Below are 15,103 nucleotides of genomic sequence, written 5' to 3'. Positions count from 1 at the left end.
CCGGGCCAAGGGAATTAACCATTTAAGGTTAAGATCTCCGACCCGGCCAGGAATCAAACCCGGGACCCTCGGGACTAAATGCAGTTCATATAAAGATGCATTTTCCTTAGAAACTCTCATACCGTAGAGTTGGCCTTAGTGGCATAAAAGGCTTGCCGTTGATCTAATCCCAACATAGCAAGCCCAGTCCCAACTGGGATTTTTTGTTAAATTTATTGGCTTTAGGCAACAGAACCAACAGCCAGCTACAAATACTTTGGAATAAAAAACAGTAAATTTACACTTGCAATACATACACACGCATGGAGTATTCCATAATAGTGTACTTGGATTTCGTAGTTTTAATAGTTCTGAGTCCTCACAGAATACTCAAAGAGAGAGAGAGAGAGAAGAAGGAGAAGAAATTTAAACACTGCAACTGTAGACTGTTAAGTCTTTTTTCTCGATATTGTAGCACTGCAGACCTTATGCTCCTAAATCTGTGTCTTTTATGAACTTGGTTGTTGCTTCATACACCTCTAGTTGTTGGGATGATAAAATACACTGAACTTTAAGTGGGAATTGAAAGTTGATTGAAAGTGAATTTGTTATTAATTTTTTCCTCTGCATATGCTAATGCTGGCACGAGCAGAAAATTTGATTTAGGTCAGCGATTTCTTGGCGTTCACAGGGACAAAAAGAATGCCATCTGGGATCGGCAATGCTGAAGGATGTTTAAATCCAACAGTTCCTAGTCGTTTGCTCCAAGTCCGTTAACAATGGGGGTAAAATTTCAACACCCTGTCATTTACAATGTAAAGAAATTTAGCAATGAGAATGAAAGTTCGTGGTTCGTGGTGTGGTTTACTGTAGCGAAGTCCTAGTTCGTGAACCATGGGCAACTTCTGAGTGGCCTAGTAAGTAGTCGTGGGAGTAAATTCTATTAGTTATTCTATATTTACACGTTAGAGGTGAGATCCTCGCTGGGACTATGTAAGTAGGGTAGCATCCTGTTGCACAGAATTTACAGATCTCAGAATATATTAAGCAACCTCGGACATAGGGAGTAACTGAGTGCCACTTCCATTTGATTAGGTACATGGAAAGAACTTGGTGAAAAAAATTGAATTCGATGAGCAATGTCAATATTAATAGGGCTTATGGAGATCAGGAAATAGAACTGGCGGAGTCAGTAAAGAGAATGCGCCTAGATGTGTTAGCAGTCAATGAAATTCGAGTAGGCCTAAGGGGAGATAACAAGGAAGGGATTATAAAGTCGTCGCTGCTATGCCAGAACCTCGAATGTCACAATGCTCTTCCTGTTCATTATCTCCCTTAAGGGTGGTCACGCTTCGCAGCCACATATTGATATTCAATCCATCAGAATAATTTTCTTTGAGTTCCATTTCCTATGAACGTATTTAAATGAAAATGTACCTTACTGTACCGTACTGTAGCAATGTGCGCATGACTTATTCACCCACTCCAAGAGTTTGATGTTTAAGGTTGAACCGTTCTGTTCAGGGCCCATTAGACGTGATATTAATGTAACTACAATAAGTAGATAAGACCACAAGGGGATGGTATGATATTAATATTGGACAACATGACGCAACATTGTGCGGTTTTGAGGGCATCATATCGTCAGTTTGGAGGCGTAGTTCTCAGCCATACAAAGGGGGAGATGAAGCCAAGCCAACCACTTAACTTCGGGGGTTTCTGAAGCCAGTATCTATGCAAGAAATCGCGGGAGAATTCAGGCGCGATGGAAACAAGACTTGACAGATATATCTGTCCACAGAAGGAATATAGAGATTATAAAACGATAGGGTTAATCAGACCAATTTTCTGAGCACATTTGATATGCCTCATGAAGCTAATCATCATCTCTATGACTTAACTGGCATTTGTCTCAAGTACCGTGATAAAAATTCCAGCCCGGGAGAGGAACGCAAGTGGCCAAGGCGGGGAAGAACATCGCGTGGGCTAGTCACCCAAATAAATACTGAGCTGAAGGGATGCGGAGATCATTCTATATACTCAACGCTGAATGTGAGGTGCGTCTCGTGTGACGATTCCTCTTCGATACAACAAAGCGTTGATATTTGTGATTTGAAGTTAGAGAACTTTTTTGTTTGTGTAGCAAGCGAATAGCAAATATAGTAAATGTGCATGTTAGATTTGAGCAGTGAGCTGATTAAGATGATACCTGTTAGAAATAGTTTCTTTGCCACAATTATTCTACGAATAATTAAATCCAGTGTAGTATGACGCTAACTGATTCTAAGTCGGTGTAGGCTCAGAGTGAATAGAAAAAATTCAACTGCCTTAGAACAAACTATTTCACGTGGGCAGAAAATAATTGCAAAAACATTAGGCGCTTAACTTGTATAAACGCCGTGAACGGTGAATATGTTAATTTCTGTGGCATAGGTGTAAGATAGTTGAAGTCAGAACTTTATTTGTACGTGAAGTCTGTGTGCGATTTTACACGAGTATCAATTTAAATGTTAAGCAAATAGCTACAAGGAGTGCATTAGAATGCGAGATAAGGACACGCGCATCTAATTTGTTACGTATAATAACGCTGCATTTCCTTACATTTGCCTTAAATCACGTACAATCGCCAGCCAGTGCTAATCTATCACGGCGCGTGTCTGCTGAACGAGAAGGTCAAGGTGGACATGATTAGCAGCTGGGAGACGAAGATCCAGTGCCAAGCGGCATTGGTCATCACGTCCATTCGAGACATCGTTAGCAGCTGGGAGTCGAAGATCTAGTACCGGGTGGTGTTGGTCATCACGATCCGTACGAGTCATCAGTACGTGGTTCCAGCAGAAGGCAGAAAACCATAATGATGTTGCTGGGATCGAGCCAAGGAATGCTGCCTTCTGCCACCAACAGTAACATGGGTTACTAAAGCTGATGTCCGCTATAGAGGATCGTTAAGTGTAGCCACTAATGAAGGTCAGACAGATTCTAACTATTCTAACTTACAAGCATGAGATAGGGTAGGATAGCTTCGCCAAATAATGTCAACATAATTTTAACGCCCTTCGGGCGAACATGTAAATACCATTTTAATGCCCTTCAGGCGAACACGTAAAAAGCATTTACGCTCAGGACAGGCATGTACAATCAGTGTAGCTTATTTATTTGCATCTTAATATACATTGATCATAAAATTTCGTGCGGCTATTTCTAGCAGAGTGCAGCCCTTGTAAGGCAGACCCTCCAATGAGGGTGGGCGGCATCTGCCCCATGATTTTCATTGATGATAGTTTAGGTTGTTTCTTTATCGCTGTATATAAATGTGTCATTCTGTTGAAGAAGGGATTGTTTGTAAGATCGTCAATAGAAGAAATTGCGCAGTCTAGATAATTTTATAAGCAGACCTTATGTCTCAGGCATTAGCTAGAAATGCATGAGCAAGTTTAGAGATAAAGTTACTTTGGTTGCCAGCTGTGGAAGCTGTAAGATCATCACAATAGTTCCTTTAACGCATCTTCAGACAATGAGCGGGATTCGAACGGCAGATCATTCATGTAGAAAGTAAGGCCCAGGCGAGAAGAATATGTTTAATCAGCCCTGTGATGCTAAGATAGAATTAACCCTAGTTTGTGCAAATAACGCAAGAGTAAGCGTGTTAATATGATGTACAATGGCTTGTATGAAGCTTTGTTGATGAGAATATGTGCGTACAGAAAAATGCACAGGAAATAAGAGTAACGAATGCTCTGAACTGAGTTCTATTGATGAATAAATTTGCTTGTCGGTATACGCACAATAAGTAATAAGAATAAGGGTGACAGTTTCACGTTAAACAAAGTAATGGAAGGGTAAGGTAATCAAGTTATTATGTAAGGGCCTGTATTGTATGAAAGGAGTCTCACCATCACCTGGAGTACTAACCTACCAGCGGGGTAGACTCGTAAATCACTTGTGGAATGCACGATGGCCGCTAGACAAACCAGGTCGTCTGTCTGGACTTGCCTAGGGGTGAGCTCTGTAGTCACTTGTTGGGGTAGCTGTTCTTTCAGGGAGCAGATAAGAGGGTCGTTGTCTCTACCAACAGTTTTAACCTGGTTTCTGCACACTTTTAGAGGTGAAATAAGTAAGCCGTTCTTTTTGTATTATAAATTACAGGAATGTGGAGATACCTGAACTACTCTGCGCATTGTCAATATATTGTTTTAGTATTGTGGTTTAATTTGAGGTATTGCATGTCTCCAAGTCGAGTCATGGGTTCATGTCTCGGACATGCAGCGACGTGATTTGCATGTCTAGTGATAAGTTCTTGTTATATAGTTTAAAATGTCCTGCAATGTAATGTAAATATTTTTTACTATAGGGAAATTGTTAGGTTAATTTGTGCGAAGTGATCCATCTCTAACTCTTATTTTTTAATTTTTAATTTAAGATGTCAAGGACCTTCATAGGATCTGTCTGCACCTTGAGAAGCAGTATGAGAACGTATTCAGCAAACAGCTCGGAAAGAGAATATATAGGACTTCTCTTGCGGGAGCGCTGGATATTATCGTAAATACCACTTCTTGGCTTTTCAACTTTTTAATATCAAAGATGAATTAATACAATTATACCACCAGGTAAACATATATTTGATTATTGAAACTCCGTTGGCCCTCACATAATTTCAGTATATTTGAGGTAGTTTCAACCTGAATTATCCTTTCTTCTTCAATTTAATTCATTGACGCCCTTCTTTCACCCACATATTTCACCGTCTGAGTTACCAGGAACTGTCGAAGAGGAAGTCTGGAGCTCAGGTAAGCTATGTGCCAGGGTTTACGCACCTTTTAGGTGAATATTTTTCCACTATAGTATTTCTGGTTTGTTCTCAGCGATAGCTTGATAGTAACCAGATTGCTATAGGGCACAAGGTTAATTCCCTTTTAACCGAGGAAGTGGCCGTGTGGTTAGAGTCACGCAGCTGTGAGCTTGGATTCGAGAGATCGTGGGTTCGAACCCCACTATCGGCAGCCCTGAAGATGGTTTTGTGTGGTTTCTCATCATGACACCAGGCAAATGCTGGGATATTCCTTAGTTAAGGCCACGACCGCTTCCTTCCCACTCCCAGCCATTTCCTATCGCATCGTCGGCTGAAGACCTATCTGTGTCGGTGCGACGTTTAAGCAGATTGTAAGAAATAAAAAAATCCTTTACACATGCGCATAGGAAAATGAACTCAATGAAAATTGTTCTGATGGACTGCATATCAATATGTGGCTGAGAGGCGTGAACTTTCTTAAGGGAAATAATGGATAGGAAGAGCATTGTCATCTTCGCGGTTTTGGCACGGAAGCGACGAAGTTTCCTTGACGGGTGAGAGAAAGGGACGGGCAGAGTGTTGGTTAGGACTCTTCATCAGGAATACTATTGCACATAACATAGTTTCTGCCAGGCACGTAAATAAGCGAAAGATGTGGGCAGATTTGGCAGCTGGAGAAATTAGGTCAAGGATTGTCTCTGTCTATTCACCATGTGATTGTAAATTCTATTCGTAAATTCCACTAGTTATTTTATAATTGTTCCTATTTCATTAATTTCTGTAGATTTGATGTAGACTTAGAAAATGGAATGGATTTAGTACACGACTGGCAATTGTCATCTCTTATGAATTTCTTAAGTTATATATCTGACTTGTAATAATCATGCTTATAATAATCAAGTAACTACTTGGAAACTAATGTCAATAAATAATATTCATAGATTTATTCAACCTGTACAGTGGAATGAAGGTCAGGGAGAGGTCGTCTAATGGGACATGCTACTTCATGTCGTGACTGTGTAATTGAGTCTTTGTAACTTGCACTCATTAGATTTGTCAATGATATTGGCAGGGCGTTTAAATTAAAACATATTCTATTAAAAATAACATTTTAAAGGAGCCACAATGTAATAATAATCACAATTAAACATGTAAATGGAATGAGCGTTAAGTAATATTAACATTTTTCAGTGATATTCATGTGTGATTTCATATTTTCATGCGATTTGTCAGTGTTTCACTGTTGGAAAAATACAATGGGTTGTCGTGTCTAATTTACAGTGTCGTTATGAATTATTATTAGTGAGGATGTAAAAAGGCAGGTGGAGAGTGAGTGTTTGCCATTATAATGAAAACTCCCCAGGTCGCCTACGGGAGTGAAATCAAGAGACCTGCACCTGGCGAGCCGAAAATGTACTCGGACACTCCTGGCACTAAAAGCCATACGCCATTTCAGTCCTAACCAACACTTTGCCTGTCCCTTTCTCTCGCTCGTCAAGAAAACTTCGTCGCTCCTGTGCCAAAATAGCGAATATGACAATGCTCTTCCTATCCATTATCTCGCTTAAGAAAGGTAGCACCTAGTTGTGACTGATGGTAGAAAAGCGGGCCTACAATTACAATTAAAATTCCCTAACCCAGTCTTCATATGAGAAAATACGTTTGGTGGCTTCCCCGTCGCGTTCCGAGGGTAACGCTAACAGCTATGTAATTTAATGCAATCTTACTTACAACGTGTACACTACCTAACCTAGAATTCTGTATACAATGCAGAATTTCGTAGCGAAGCACGGGTACATCAGCTAGTTAAATATACTTGTGAACTGATATTAATCCATGCCGGCCCCGTGGCGTAGGGTTAGATTGCTTCCTCTTACCCGGAGGCCCCGAGTTCTATTCCCGGCCGGGTCAGGGATTTTTACTTGGATCTGAGGGCCGGTTCGAGGTCCACTCAGCATACATTATTACAACTGAAGAGCTATCTGACGGTGAGATAGCGGCCCCGGTCTAGAAAGCCAAGAATAACGGCCGAGAGGATTCGTCGTGCTGACCACACGACACCTCGTAATCTGCAGGCTTTCGGGCTGAGCAGCGGCCGCTTGGTAGGCCAAGGTCCTTCAGGGCTCTGGTGCCGTGGGGGTTGGGGATTATTATTATTATTATTATTATTATTATTATTATTATTATTATTATTATTATTATTATTATTATTATTATTATTATTTTGCAGAGAACAGAGAAAATGTTACGCCAACCTAAATCTCAGTCTCATTTACGGCTGTGATAGTATGGACGCACTTGAGGCATGGGTTGTGTTCAGTAATGGCATTCGGAGGACGACTAATATGTCTGGATATTGAGAAATGTGCTATTCATTTGGCCGGTTGTGCTTCAATAGCACATTCTGGCCTAAGGAGGAAAGCAATGTCCTACTACTCAGCATGCTCAGTACTAGTTGTTTTGGCACTGCCATCAGTTTCTGTGGTTTCTGGTCAGTAGCCTATATTTAGATTAAGAGCTACCGTGGCTCAGGTGGTAGCGCACCGGCCCCCCCATGGGGCCCATGGTTCAAATCCCGGTCACTCCATGTGAGATTTGTGCTGGACAAAGCGCAGGCGGGACAGGGTTTTCTACCTGTACTCCGGTTTTCACTGTCATATTTTATTCTAGCAACACTCTCCAATATCATTTCATTTCATTTCTCATTCATTAATCATTGCCCCAGAGAAGTGTGACAGACTTCGACAGCCGGCACAATTTCTATCCTCACCGCTAGGTGGGGGCTTTATTCATTCCATTCCTGACCTGATCGAATGACCGTAAACAGGCTGTGGATTTTCATTTCATATTTAAATTAAGTTACTGAAATGTACCTCAGTCAAGTAACTACGGAGAACGTCTTCGGGTACCAGCGAATGGGCGGTGCGGTTAGGTGCGCGCAGCTGTGAGCTTGCATTCAGGAGATAGTGGGTTCGAACCTCGCTGTAGGCAGCCCTGAAGGCAGTTTTCCGTGGTTTCCCACCTTCACAAAAGGCAAAGGCTGATGCTGTACCTTAATTAAGGCAACTGCCCTACCTTCCCACTACTAGTCCTTTCGCATGGCAAAATCGCAATAAAACCAGTCTGCGTCTGTGCGACTTAAAGCAAATTATATTAGCGTCTTCAGGTTGCCTTCACACCGTCATAATGATGACGGGTGTGGAGACGAGTGTACTCACGGCAAGTCTTTCAAAGGATGAATCAATTAACACCAATACTACATGTTCTCTATCTGTGAAGCCTCCGTGGCTCAGGCGGCAGCGCGCTGCCCTCTCACCGCTGGATATCGTGGTTCAAATCCCGGTTACTCCATGTGTGATTTGTACCGGACAAAGCAGAGGCGGGACAGGTTTTTCTCCGGGTACTCCGGTTTTCCCTGCCATCTTTCATTCCAGCAACACTCTCCATTAACATTTCATCTGTCGGTCATTTATCATTGGTCCAGAGAAGTGCGACAGACTTCGGCAGCCGGCACATTTCCTATCCTCGCCGCTAGATTGGATTTTCAATTTTTCACTACATGTTAACTATATTGAAAATATGCTACACAGTTTTCAAACCTACATTTCCAGAAATTTCGATACAGCCCACCCTACCAAAAGAGAGAATATTTGCAAATTTCAACCACCTTCATTTTTATCACTAGCATGCTATTAAAAAGATAGATTACTCTTACTCAACACTTAACGCCCTTGTCCTTTGCAGCATACCAAGCTAATGAACATCATTGTCTTCTAAACTAATTTACAATATGACTATGTACGGCTATTTTACATATAAATTATTATTCCTCTATTTAGCGTTGCCCCGCTGGCGCAGGGTCAGACTTTATGTATCGTCACTGAAGAAACAAAATTTAGTATGTCACAATGCTCTTCTTATCCATTATTATTCGTAAGGTCCGACTCGTTGGCTGAACGGTCAGCGTACTGGTCTTCGGTTCAGAGGGTCCCGGGTTCGATTCCCGGCGTGTCGGGAATTTTAACCTTAATTGGTTAATTCCAATGGCACGGGGCTGGGTGTATGTATTGTCTTCATCATCATTTCATCCTCATCACGACACGCAGGTCGCCTACGGGAGTCAATTAGAAAGACCTGCACCTGGCGAGCCGAACCCGTCCTGGGATATCCCGGCACTAAAAGCCATACGACATATCATTTCATTATTCGTAAGACTGGTCACGCCTACCAGCCACATACTGTATGCAATTCATTTGAACAATTTTCGTTGATTTCATTTTCGTATACTAAAGTGTAAAGGAGAATTAAACTTACCGTACCGTGTTGTAGGAATGTACGTTTTCATGTCGTAATTACGCACTCCTACAGTATAATACAGGATCATATACCGCCTCTGTGGTGTAGTGGTTAGTGTGATTAGCTGCCACCCCCAGGTTCGATTCCCGGCTCTGCCACGAAATTTGAAAAGTGGTACGAGTGTTGGAACGGGGTCCACTCAGCCTCGGGAGATGAACTGAGTAGAGGTGGGTTCGATTCCCACCTCAGCCGTCCTGGAAGTGGTTTTCCGTGGTTTCCCACTTCTTCTCCAAGCAAATGCAGGAATGGTACCTAACTTAAGGCCACGGCCACTTCCTTCTCTCTTCCTTCCCATCCCCCCGCAAGACCCCTGTTCTGCATAGCAGGCGAGGCCGCTTGGACAAGGTACTGGTCATCCTCCCCAGTTGTATCCCCGAACCAGAGTCTGAAGTTCCAGGACACTGCCCTTGAGGCGATAGAGATGGGATCCCTCGCTGAGTCCGAGGGAAAAACCGAACCTGGAGGGTAAACAGATAAAGCCAAAGAAGAAGAAGATTTAAGGAACATTATCCTTTACACATCAGGATAGAAAAATTAGCACAATGAAAATTATTGTCATGGACTGCATACAATTGTTAGTGGCTGTTAGGCGCGACCAGTCTTAAGGGACATAATGGATAGGAAAATCATTGTGACATACGAGGTATTGTTTCTTCGTTGACGATATGAATGACTGCTGGTAAATAACCCAGCGTATGTATTATGTAAACATAACACGTGTTAACGACATGTATGGGATATCGGATCATTACACAATAAGTCCCAAACCTATTCATAATTACTTTCTGCTTCTCCACTGTTTCTGTCTTGCAATGTGTCGATGCATTGAGCTCAAAATGTTTAACACCCACATGCTGCATTACAAGATATAAACACTGCCTTATTTTTTAAATGAAAGTTTTATTGACCACCTAATCAATAGGCTATACTTTTTTTACTAGGTGTAGTTTCGGCTGATGTAAAGGTCCATCTTCAGCTATTCGTAGCAAGACAGCATACGTAAGGACATAGTGTCGTTAGAATGGAATGTCTTAATACAAAAGTCAAATAGGACTGAATCCTAAAAAGCTATGGCCAAAAACGCATATGTACAGAATTAAAAGATTCCGTATGGTCCATATAGAAGGATTTATTTTATCTTGGGAACAATATTATTAATTAAAACTTGGCGTTAATCTATCATCTATCTATCTGTCTGGGAAAATAAAGAGATGACCTTACAGGTAGAAAGCGATGAGGTTGTGTATCAGGATATGCAAATAAAAAAATAATGCACCTGGAATACAGTAAAATTTCAGTCTGTTGATGTATTTTTTCTCCGTGTCTAAAAAATACATATTCGTATCGTCTCCAATGATGATGTTAAGGAAAGGCAGTTTTACAAAAGAGAGCACGACGGATTTGTTCAGTGTGTTTTACTGTGTTTTAGAAAAAATATCTGAGTTGGCTGTATGGCAATCCGCAGGCCGAAAATCATAAATATATTTTTAAAGACAGAACGTGAAATGGTGTATGGATTTTAGTGCCGGGAGTGTCCGAGGACAAACTCGGCTCGCCAGATGCAGGTCTTTTGATTTGACTCCCGTAGGCGACGTGCGCGTCGTGATGAGGAAGAAATGGTGATGAAGACGACACATACACCCAGCCCCCGTGCCAACGAAATTAACCAATCATGGTTAAAATTCCCGACCCTGGCGGGAATCGAAACCGGGACCCCTGTGACCAAAGACAGCACGCTAACCATTTAGCCATCGAACAGGACTTTTAAAGACAGATTCGTTCGCGTTCGGTTGCATGTCATCACTTTGCAACAATTCCCGTCATCACGTTATACTCTATACATTATGTAGGAGTGGGTAATTGGCTGACTGTCCTGAACAGCCTAGAGTTCGCATTTAATTTTGCTGGCGCGATCATTAATTATTGCAATGGTGCGGGTTTTTTTTATATTCTCTGCACTTGATGCAGGTTCACCTACGCCTATGACGTCCTGTTTATCAACTGTAGTAAATACATTCCATGAGGTTTGCTGTAGGTTGAATTGATTTCCCGGCCAGGCACTCAGCTACAGTAGATTCCTTATCAGATGACCGGCATCTCCAGTCGGATTGCTTGGCTCTCTTAACACTCATGTCATTTAGTTACCTAAGAGGCATGCGGGTTTTACACCCTCAAATTAAATCTTTGAACGAATGACGCAGGTACGCTACCCATGGTGCAACAGCCCCGAAGAGCTTTGGCCTACCAAACGACCACTGCCCAGGCCTAAGGACTGCAATTTGCGAGGTGTCGAGTCGTTGGCACGACAAATCCTTTTGGCCGTTTTTCTTGGCTTTCTAGGCCAGGGCCGCTATCCCACCGTCATATAGCCTATCAGTTATAATCGCGTAGGCTGAGTGGACCTCGAGCCAGCCCTTAGATCCATGTAAAACTCCCTGACCTCAAATAGAATCGAACCTCCGTGCAAGAGCCCGACACGCTATCCCTACCCCTACACCGCGGGGCCAACACCTCTACACCATAGGTTAGTTAAATTTTCTCCCAAGATATTTAACTTCTTGCAAGCTGTTTAAGTTCACCCTAAAACATGCAGTGCTAGGACATGACTGGAAAGACAACAGCAGTGGTCTTAATTAAGATAGGCCTACTAACTAACTAAGCAACGAGCAAAGAACAACCAACTAACAAACTAACAGACAAAGAAACAAACCAGCAAATAAATCAGCCAACAAACTAAGTACGTACAAAGTAACCAACTAACCAACCAGCCAACAAGCAAACAAACCAATCCAAACAACCAAAAACCAAACAAGGAAACAAGCCAACCATCAAACAATCCAGTAGCACATACAGGCCATCAACGGCCTAGACCTGCCACGATGACTGCTGTCCAACAAAATTACCGGTAGATGTCCTGCTCCTTGGCTGAGTGGTCAGCGTAGTGGACTTCGGATCAGAGGACCCCGGGTTAGATTCCCGAACAAGTCGAAGATTTTAACCTTAAGTCGTTAATTCCCTTTGCTCGGGGACTGGGTGTTTGTACTTTCCTCAACATTCTTGCTACTCACATACACCACATACAACACTACAAGGGCTGTACCGGGCTAGTCACACGAAATTACTATTACTATTATTGATATTATTATACCTGTAGATACTCATGTGCCATATGATCAGCTCAACGTCATGCTGAGCCATATTACTTGAATTCCATGATTGGGTCCACGTACAGTGCCTCGTGCATAAGACAGATCCTCAGTTGTCATCTCGAGGCTGAATGAGTCCCGTTTCAGATTTCGGTCCAAAGTTATAATTACCGGTAATTGATTGGCTGGGCATGGAACCCTGGTCCCATGTTAAAGTAAACACCAACACAACGGTGCTGGATAATTAAGGTTCGAACTCGGTATTAAACTTGTGACTGAGCAAGTGGCTGTGCGGTTAGGGTCACGTAGCTGTGAGATTGCATTCTGGAGATAGTGGATTCGAACCCACTGTTCGCAGCCCTGAAGATCGTCTTCCATGGTTTCCTATTTTGACACCAGGCAAATGTTGGGGGCTGTACCTTAATTAAGGCCATAGTTGCTTCCTTCCACTCCTAGCCCTTTCCTATCCCATCGTCGCCATAAGACTCATCTGCACCGAACGAGTTTTCCGTGCGGTTCGGGTGCACAGATGTGAACTTGCGTCCGGGAAATAGTGGATTCGAACCCCACTGTCAGCGACCCTGAAGATGGTTTTTCGTGGTTTCCCATTTTCATACCAGTCAAATGCTGGAGCTGAACCTTAATTAAGTCCACGGCCAGTTCCTTCCCACTCCTAGGCATTTCCTATCCCATCGTCGCCATAAGACCTGTCTGTATCGGTGCGACGTAAAACATACTGCAATAAAAAAGAAAAAGACCCATCTATGTCGATGCGATGTAACACAAACAGTAAATAAAGCTTTGTATGAGAATAAGTAAGTGCAGAATTCATTGAGGGCTGTCAGTGATGAGAGTCGAACCCATCACCTGCCGACCCGTTACGTGTAGCAATCTCATTCGATCCATCGCTTTTCTCTTTTGGTGGAATGGTAATGTGGGAGATACAGTTCGTTCCAGAGTATCGATTTAGCATTGTTAAGCTTATATGTTGTGACTGATGGACACGTGTATCGGGAAAGAGTTTGTGATTCCCATTCTCGAGAGCGGATTTCAATTTCAACTCGTCTTCCGCTGCCAGGATACATTTTGTGCATTCAGATTTTCACACGCATCAGATTCAGTCTCCTGTATATCTAGTATAGCCTACTTAAATTAAATGTGTAGCAAATTACGAGATAATGGAGAGAAGTCAGCCGATCAGCTAGCGCATACCCTGGCTTCGTTAATCCCTCGCTCACTCCGTATAAATATACTAGTCACTGTCAGACGTTATCCAGAATTAATGGACCCGATGTCGCTCCCTTATGTCTCACTGTCGTGAGTTTGCTGCTCCATGTTTTATTGTTTTCGTTAATGCGCTTAATGTTTCTCTGGCGTCTGCATGACCAAGTAGTTTTTGTCGCCGGGAGACCTATCTGTGTCGGTATGACGTAAAGCCACTAGCAAAAAAAAGTAGATTTTGTATATAGATTGAACATCCTTATTTACACTGATTCATTTTCTTTTGCTGTTCGTTTTACGTGGCACCGCCACTGACAGGTTTTATGGCTACGAAGGGATAGAATTAGGATGAAAGTGTCCGTGGCCTTAATTAAGATACAGCCCCCGCATTTCACTGGTGTGAAAAGAGGAAAACAATCGAATATATAAATATTTTGAGGGCTGTCAGCCGTGGGGTTCTAACCCACTATCTCCCGAACATAAGCTAACACGTCTTAACCAACTCTCTCGGTTACGATGATTCAGTGGAGGAAAAATGAAATGGCGTATGGCTTTTAGTGCCGGGAGTGTCCGAGGACATGTTCGGCTCGCCAGGAGCAGGTCTTTTGATTTGATTCCCGTAGGCGACCTACGTGTAGTGATGAGAATGAAATGATGATGAAGACGACACATACACCCAGCCTCAGTACCAGCAAAATTAACCAATGATGGTTAAAATTCCCGACCCTGCCGGGAATCGAACCCAGGACCCCTGTGAGCAAAGGCCAGCAAGTTAACCATTTAGCCATGGAGCCGGACTCAGTAGAGGATATTCCTACTGTCAGAAACTCGAGATAAGGCGATAAGAGTGTTGGGGCCTAATTCGTAGACAACACTTATACATAAATGCCCCTTATAAGCCAGATTTCATTTCATATTACCTACTTAGTCCGCCTCTGTGGTGCAGTGGTTAGCGTGATTAGCTGCCACCCCCGGAGGTCCGGGTTCGATTCCCGGCTCTGCCACGAAATTTGAAAAGTGGTACGATGGCTGGAACGGGGTCCACTCAGCCTCGGGAGGTCAACTGAGTAGAGGTGGGTTCGATTCCCACCTCAGCCATCCTCGAAGTGGTTTTCCGTGGTTTCCCACTTCACCTCCAGGCGAATGCCGGGATGGTACCTAACTTAAGGCCACGCCGCTTCCTTCCCTCTTCCTTGTCTATCCCTTCCAATCTTCCAATCCCCCTACAAGGCCCCTGTTCACCATAGCAGGTGAGGCCGCCTGGGCGAGGTACTGGTCATACTCCCCAGTTGTATCCCCCGACCAAGAGTCTGAATCTCCAGGACACTGCCCTTGAGGCGGTAGACGTGGGATCCCTCGCTGAGTCCGAGGGAAAAGCCGAACCTGGAGGGTAAACAGATGATGATGATGATGATGATTACCTACTTAATTGTTCCACTTATTGCTATAAGTGGACCTCGTATACACACTTAACTGACTCACTTACGTTGCTGCAAGATGAAGGATTTTTTTTTCTTTTCTTTCTTGCTAGTGGCTTTACGTCGCACCGACACAGATAGGTCTTATGGCGACGATGGGATGGAAAAGGCCTAGGAGTTTGAAGGAAGCAGCC

This window comes from Anabrus simplex, chromosome 2, assembly GCF_040414725.1.
Source record: "Anabrus simplex isolate iqAnaSimp1 chromosome 2, ASM4041472v1, whole genome shotgun sequence".
Classification (NCBI taxonomy): domain Eukaryota; kingdom Metazoa; phylum Arthropoda; class Insecta; order Orthoptera; family Tettigoniidae; genus Anabrus; species Anabrus simplex.
This window is presented reverse-complemented; position numbering follows the sequence as displayed.